Source organism: Aplysia californica, unplaced genomic scaffold, assembly GCF_000002075.1.
Source record: "Aplysia californica isolate F4 #8 unplaced genomic scaffold, AplCal3.0 scaffold00023, whole genome shotgun sequence".
Classification (NCBI taxonomy): domain Eukaryota; kingdom Metazoa; phylum Mollusca; class Gastropoda; order Aplysiida; family Aplysiidae; genus Aplysia; species Aplysia californica.
In genome coordinates this window covers 463,674-471,871 of record NW_004797293.1, presented here as the reverse complement: position 1 = coordinate 471,871, position 8,198 = coordinate 463,674, and positions in this window count along the sequence as shown.

Below are 8,198 nucleotides of genomic sequence, written 5' to 3'. Positions count from 1 at the left end.
TCCTCCTCCTCTTCCTCCTCTTCCTCCTCTTCCTCCTCTTCCTCCTCCTCCTCCTCGATACACATCCTTATTTCCACTGACACACAAGCTGAAACAAAACACACACACGTAATTCCGAAAGCCCATTAGCCTCCACTGAGTACCTCTTCATTGTCCGAAATAGTTTTTTATTTTTCTCTAATTCATTTCAACAACATTTCCGCGAACAATGGCCACATCTGTTCCTAACTTTTCTTCTTTTTCTGACTCCGACATAATCCTTTGGTACAGCCAGTGAGACGCGACAAACAGACAAACTGACAAGGATTTGAAGTGCTAACAGATCAAGCGGGAAAATGGTCGAGCGACAGAGGCATTCATCTCTTTTCTTTTTTTTCATTTTAACTTTCTGTCGTTTTGGGCTTGGGGATCAATACTTGAAATTACCGAGACAGCGGCTGACCGTCTAAAACAGGAGAACGATTTGTGTGTTACAGGATGCTCGCCAAGAGGTTCTGAAAAACCGAAGTTTTTTTTCTTTCTCTCTCTCTCTCTTGAAAACAAGAGAAAAAAAAGAGCGAGAAAAACATAAAGGGGATACACAGCTCATAACCAATGCTATAAAAAGAAACGTTATGTGACTGAAAACTGGTAGCTTTTCTGCGCTAATTTTATCCTCAAACTCAAAGTGAGATTATGGTGCATTTGTGGACAGAATTTTAGAGATTTTGTGGGAGGTGAAAGAGGGAAGTGAAACCCCCCCCTCCCCCTCCTCCTCTCCCACACACACACACACACACACACACACACACACACACACACACACACAAATATCCTTATTCAAAGTATAAAACGTCTAAAGGAAGTAAAGGTTTTGTTTTAAAATATTAAGAACCAACAAGTATGAAATATGCATACCGGATTTTTTTTTCTCATGTTTTGGGGGTTTTTTTGTTGGGGTTTTGTGAGTGGGTTTGTTTGTTTTGTTTTTTTTTAAAGAGGTGTCACTTTCGAGGTCACGCCGTTAGCTCAGTTAGTACCACACTGGAAATGGAGAGGATGACTCTTGTACGAACTCTCAACAAAGCGTTTTGAACTTCTGTTGTTTTGGAGACTTTTTAAGGCTGTCAACTAGTTTGGCTCTGTCCTATCGGAGATGGACGTTAAGTTCGGAGGCCTTACCACTTATAATAACCTTACCATGTTAAAAGGGCCTTAAATGCATTCAATATCGCACTTCCGATGTTACCGCCCAACTTAAACTCATTAGGACACTTGTTCTGCTCATTCGATGGCGCTTGAAATATGCACAAGTTTTGAGGCACTTTAGAAAGGAAGCATAACTTCATTATTCGTACAGATTTTACAATTATTTTCTCTTTATCGGAAACTCAAAAATACAAGTGAAAGCAGGCACACTGTTGTGTGTGCTGTGTGTGTTTGGGGGAGGGGGATGTGCCTGTGTGCCTATGTGTGTGTGTGTGTGTGTGTGTGTGTGTGTGTATGTGTGTATGTGGTGAAACACCAAATTAATGTGCCAGTATCTACAGAAATGTATGTTATCTTATCTTATGTATCTTAACGGCATACATACTGCAGAATATTATGAAACTTCGTTCTTTTCTGTTTTACATTTGAGGGTTCGAAAAGCGTGACAACACTATTTTTCTTTCGTCTGTTTCTGATCTGGCGTAAGTGTCCGCTTCGTCTTGAAAAAGGTAATAGTAAAAGGACTCGACCAAGGTCGAGGAGACCGGCGTCTTTGGTGTAGCGGTTAAGGGCTTTATCTTCCCATACAGAGGACGAGAGTTTTAATTTAGTTTTAGTATGGTTTTACGGCGCTAGCAACTGTATACGGTCGTTTGAGCGCCAAGGGGTGAATGTCAACAGAGAAGTCCAACGGGGAATCAGGCTTACTCTACTCATCTCTCTAGCGTTAACAGCACAAAGTCTGCTTCGACTATCAGGGCATCCAAGAAATAACAGTTCACAAAGGAGTGACAAACAAACAAAAGAAGTAGAGGAAAATGACGATAGCAAGGATGAGGAAAGAAAAAGCAGCAGTTCCCCCTATGTTGTTCCGGCACCGTATGAGCATGGCATTGATTAATCAGCCCATTTACAATTCCTCTCTGCATAAGAACGTGATAATATCCCCCCCCCTCCTTTTTTGAGAATGCTCTAAAGACAACTTCAGTCCGTAGCATTGCCCTGAGGAGGGGGGAGAGAGAGAGAGAGAGAGAGAGACGAGAGTTTGATTCTCGTGTACACAGAATTTATATCGAGTATCTCCGTCTTTCTGCCTGGACTTTGCATTCCTTTCAGCTTGGGTTGGTTTTTACAGGCTGGATCGAAGCAGTCCATTCCTTGAATAATCTAGATAGTGTCGATAGTGGCGTGAAACATCTACAGTCCTTTCACAATAAATGAGAGGAGTACCTTGATGACTCCAAGATAAGTAGAATTCGGGGAAATCCCCCTGTGTTGAATGGGATACAGCGATCCTCAGCCGGATAACTTTTGTAGTCTGGTGCGAGATGAGCTAACAATGTAAGTAACTCACTAGATTTGGATTTTCTCCTGAGACTTAGACAAAACACAGATACTGATCTTTTATACAAGTAGTCCCCAAAATGCCTGTGTGGAGATGCGGACCAAACCGTGGGACACAGTAGTGCAGGACACACGGTCCCTGAAATAGAAAACGTGGCCAACTCCCATTAGTGTATGGTGTCATAAGATGTGACAATACATATGACATTTCTTCTTCTTTCTTTCTTTCGTTCTTTCTTTCGTTCTTTCTGTCTTTCTTTACTTCGCACTGATTTGGATGATTTCATTCTAAAATGATGTTTCTGTGTAGTAGGGATAATCAAGCGGGGAAGTGCTTAACGCCCCTTCCAATACAGGTTATTTATAAAGCAGGAGCTCCAGATTTAGCGTCCATCTCCCATTAGGACGAACTGATTGGGTTGAGAGCTAAGCTTTCTTAGACCTTAAACAGTCTGACTAGGTTGCGGGCCATGAAAACTGCACAAGAACACACTATTGGGAATTGTAACCAAAGTTGTCCACTCCATAGTTCAGCATTATGCCAGATCAGCTGGCGAAACTAGAACCGGGTCAAACATATTATGACACCCCCCCCCCCCCCAAACAAATTGAAGGAAAAATTAATGCAATCCAAATAAAAATGATGTGAAGTTGAGATTTGTCAACTTTTTTTTTCACTTAATTTTGGCAAAATGGCACGGTATCCAAACATTATTATTTGGTTTTGAGAAAGTGCATCTTTTTGGATTTTCTCACCATTGAAAGCCTGTAGCGGTGCTCAAGCACGCAATTAATGTCCTTTGTGCTCTAAATCGCAGCTGGCATCGGCTTGTCCAGCTGGAGGGCGACGCCCACTTTCGGCCGAAACAGGCATCCCAATAATTCTCATCGAACAGAGCGGGTCGCTTAGCACCGTTGCGACACCTCAAACAATTGTTGAATGGATTAAAGAACACACGTTTGTCCTGCACGCTCGTATTAGTTGGACGACCTCCGCGGACGACGTTTTGCGTCATTGTTTTGTCTTTGTGACGACAAAATTGTTATATTATTATGAAATAAAAATAGCCCCACGTCAATCTTTTGGTATGTCCCTTTCGTAAAAATAAAACAAAATCTCTATTTGACCTTTAAAAGAAAACCCACTCGATTCTCCTTTACGCTGTTTTTAGCTGAAGGATCCTTGTGAATTTTCTTTTGCAGTAGCCCAAGCCTCTTCATTCGATAGGGCCCTTTAGTTTTGGTTTCAGTATTGATCCCTACTAGCCTTTGAATGATTCTTTACGTAGTTGGAAGATTATAGGAACTCCGACACAACAACAACAACAACAACAACAACAACAACAACAACAACAACAACAACAACAACAAGCTAGCAAAAAAAAAAACCAATTAAAAAACTACACAACTAATGAAAACGATTTTGACCTTTGTCATTATCGAACCCCATTTAACTTCTTTTTTTAAGATTAAATGTGCGGTGTTTATCACTCCCACATCAACACAATTTAGATCATTTATGAGACGAGCTCCGATCCTGCCTGTCAGGGTTAACCTAGGCTGAGAGGGATATAATATTCCAATAGCAATCACCGAGACACGACTTGATAGACTATAATATACCCTGCCCACAACGGAATTAAACTCGCGTCTTTTGTGTGGGATGGCAAAGCGTTATAATTGCTACACCACAGATGGCAGTCCCAAATTTTCTACAGGTAGGCCAGTTTTGCAAACCATCCTCACCTCCACCTATGATGCCAAGATATATAATCTATTCAATCTATTCAAGCTTTTTTTAAAATAAAAAAATCTTCAATGTTCAGCTTGCCTCTTTCGCCCCGTATGTTTTAATAGCATAATAAACAGCAGTTGTGTTTGCAGTAGGCGTGGCATTCATTTGATTCAAACGAACAATGCAACATAATTTTGATAGTGTGCACCACAATTAGAACCTAAACGAAACTGAATCATTATGACTTGTAGAAAGTTATGTACATAACACCACAAAACAAGACCAACAATAATAGGCAAGAGTTTTTCCTGAAATTTCTGCATCGTTTTTTAAAGTGGACTGCTTTGGAGTAGGCCAGTGTCAATATGTAGCAGGAATCACCTAAAAAAATAAACAAACATAAACAAAATGTGTCCAGTGTGAAAATCATGATTTGTGGATAACATAGGGGTCTACAGAATGGTTGCGACACAGTCTGTATGAGCTTCCCATCGGCATCTGCGGTGTAGTGGTAAGGCTCTGTAGGCCCTTGCACGCAGGAGACCAGAGTTTGTTTGTTTGGTTGGTTTTTGTTTGTTTGGGTTTTTTAATTATTGTTTTGACTTTAAAATTTTAATTCAATGTATGTCATCTCTTTTTACAGCCAGCGCCCGTTCTTGCTACCTTAAAAAAGCTGAAATCAAATGTTTGTACCACCCACCTACAAGTATTTCCAGGCGGAACATTAGTTAGTAGTACCTAAGTACCTGGGCGATAGCCAAATCACCCATTATAGTGCGGTCAAAAATTCGTGGTGCAACTTAGTCTCAAACATCTCTTTTACATATGAACCAATGTCATCCATATTTTTCACAGCAGTTTGTTTCAATTTGTCTTAACTTAATCGTATTTTTCCACTACGAATGAGGCTAGATTTTAAAGAAAAACTTTTTTTCATAAATTAACATAAAATGCTATCAATCTCCTTCACGCGGAAAACGGGAATGTTCACAGCACTTCCCAGTTCTCACTTTGTGTACTCATACGGCTTACCAAAGACACTTTTAGTGGGAAAACTTGTTACAAGAAATGCATATTTTGCACTATTAGGTTCTCAAACATGCATTCAATAAAGATAGTGTCACGATTAATTTAAAAAATGACGACTTGCTTTTAAAAGCGATTTTGTACCGGCTGAAAACCTTTTAAATCTGCAGCTTGGGTTTTTTAAGATTAGTATTTGTTCAAGAATGTTCTAGGATATAGTTAACATGTGTTTACAAAAATATTGATCTGTTACGACACATTGATAGGCCTACAAGTCCTTTTGCAAAAGCCGGAGAGTGTATGTTCGACAGTTTAGGAAATATTTGACAATAGGTTGCCCAACGAATGTTTTGACTGAGCTGTAGTAGCCGATATCGCCCGGGGTGACAAGCACTGACCTAACAGAAAGTTGTAGCCCACCCTCTCCCGGTTGGCCGTGACATGCAGGAATCACCCCGCCTTCTAAACAATCAGAATTACGTCAATGGGGGGCATAAAACACTCATAACATAACTTCAGTTGCAATATAATATGAACGTTCGGGTCACGCTGTGTGTAGATGCGGTCAACTTGTCCGGCAAAAGGGCGGGGCCTGGGATCTCAGATCCTGACACCCTTCATGAGACAGAGGAGAGCGCTCAGCATCTCAGAATGTTAAGCACACCTCAAACAAGCTCATGGAAGGATTAAGGAGCATGTCTTAAAAAGGTAGAGTGGCTGCAGTTGGGGAATGTTGTGGGATGGAGACATGAACACGGGATAGATTACCGCATGCTCATCCCCCTAACCCCGACACACTCACAAAAAAATCGGCCCTCTAGAATCTTTTTCTTTGTCTCGCACCTGGCATTTCGCCGCAGAGTTAGGAAAAGAATGCAGACAGTGACCTAGCCTTATCAGCACTGTCGCTGCCGTGCAAGATTGTGTAACTTTTTATACGATAAAAACCCTCGTTAGATAATTATCCTGTCCAACGCTTTAAAATGTATGATAATTACGAAAAGACAATAAATATCAGTCGCAGACTAGATAACACAACACAAATTGAATGTGATAAGCGTGAGTATGAAGTTCGAACACATGTCCAATCATTTTTCTTTCAATCCTCTCTCAATCCCGTATCCTAACTAAGGAAATCATTGAGAATAAACGTTAAATGTTTAGAATATCCTGTATCATTATACGTGTGTATTTATTAACTGGAATTACGCAAGCATGAGGATCTTCAACAAAAGAAAAATGATATATTCACCGTCTTTCATATTATTTTCCTATTACGCAAGTCGCCTTTGTCGTTTTCCACTTCTGTGTGTTTGTCCTCGCCCACCCAGTCGGCGCCGACTCAGATCCTTGAAGAAACGCAAGACTCAAAAGAAAGTATGAACAAAAGAGCGAAACAAAGCGTTCACGTTACAGACAGAGCCCAAATTTGGATTGTTTGACAAGTGCAGTCGGAGCGAAATACAGTCAAACCTGCTGTAATGGCTACCTGTCAAAGACAATCACTCGTACAAACGGCCTCTTCCCAATCCCCGCTTACCTTCCCCCCCCCCCCCCCCCACATTATCTTTATTGACACACTGTCCAAGATGTTCACTTGTCTAAGACAACTCCTTTTCTTCTTAACAATAGATGATCGTCTTAGATAACTTGGACTACACAATATGTAACTTGAAGCTGTACCTGGACGCCTCACTGCGGATCTACTCTCTCTGGGTAGAGTTTAGGAAACAACGCACCTCGTACGTAACTCGCATGGCTGTGTATTACCAGAGAGTTCACTGTATAACTTCCTCTGATGAATCGGGCTGTTTTCCCGAAAATTGATTATGTTTCCATTTGTGATCATTCAGCCTTGCTCTTGTCTTGACTGATTTTTACAACTCAAGCCAGACTTACAGCTCATTGCAAGCTACTGCTACTGCTATTATACACATTGTTGAATGACTTGCTGGCCAACAACTAATTGAAGAAAACAAGATTTTTAAAAAAACGAGGTGACGTATGAAATTACAAACAACTAATAATAATAATATAGTAATATTATGGCCTAAATATCGCGCTATCTTACGACTACAGTATACGACATTATTTTTCCAGGCGCAGGTTTATAAAAAAATCTGTTTCTTGGTTCATCCTTGACTTGTTTGAGATGTCTCCAAAATGCCAAGCAGTCCACACTGTCCAGTGACGGGTTTTTTATGCCTCTGATCCAACTTTGGGCCGCTCCCTCTCGCTGGACATGCTGACCGCTGGAGTGGGTCCAAAACTTGAAAAGAAGATTTTTGCTTCCTGGGGGAGTTTTCATGTCTCCCTGCTGTCTTGGGAGTGGCGGTGATGGACATCACATTAGACTTGACATAGTGCGTCTTGAAGGTCCGTTGGCATGCCCATTAGGTCAGGGTCAAGGTGCATTTATTCCATACCAAAGCTGGACAAAAAAAATTAGTTATTTTAATCTCGGAGTAAGAACTTTTAAAACCCAGGTCCTGTGTCGCTAACTCTTGGTATTTCACATGCATAAAAACAGAGTCATGTTCATATGATTAATTGGGTTTTTCGTCCATTGGCTCTGGGGATTTCTGGTTGTAATTTTGGTGTTAAGAGGTTTTCATGAGTTTTTATTTTATATCTTGCTATATTGCGGTACAGGTTACCATGGTTTTAATCCCACAAGCGACGTTCTTCAACTTGTGCGGTTTGAGGAATTTCCTCGGCTCTCATCCCACTTGGCTCGATTCTAACGATGATGATCGTTGAAATATGAAGCTTCTCTTGTTAAATAAACACACAATGTGAGTAAAGAGCTTGAACTCTTGCAATGTCAAACAAATTAAGATTGAGGGATGTAGGTGCGTGCCTTGGATAACGTTTAAGTAGTTTTTATTTATTTATTTATCTATTT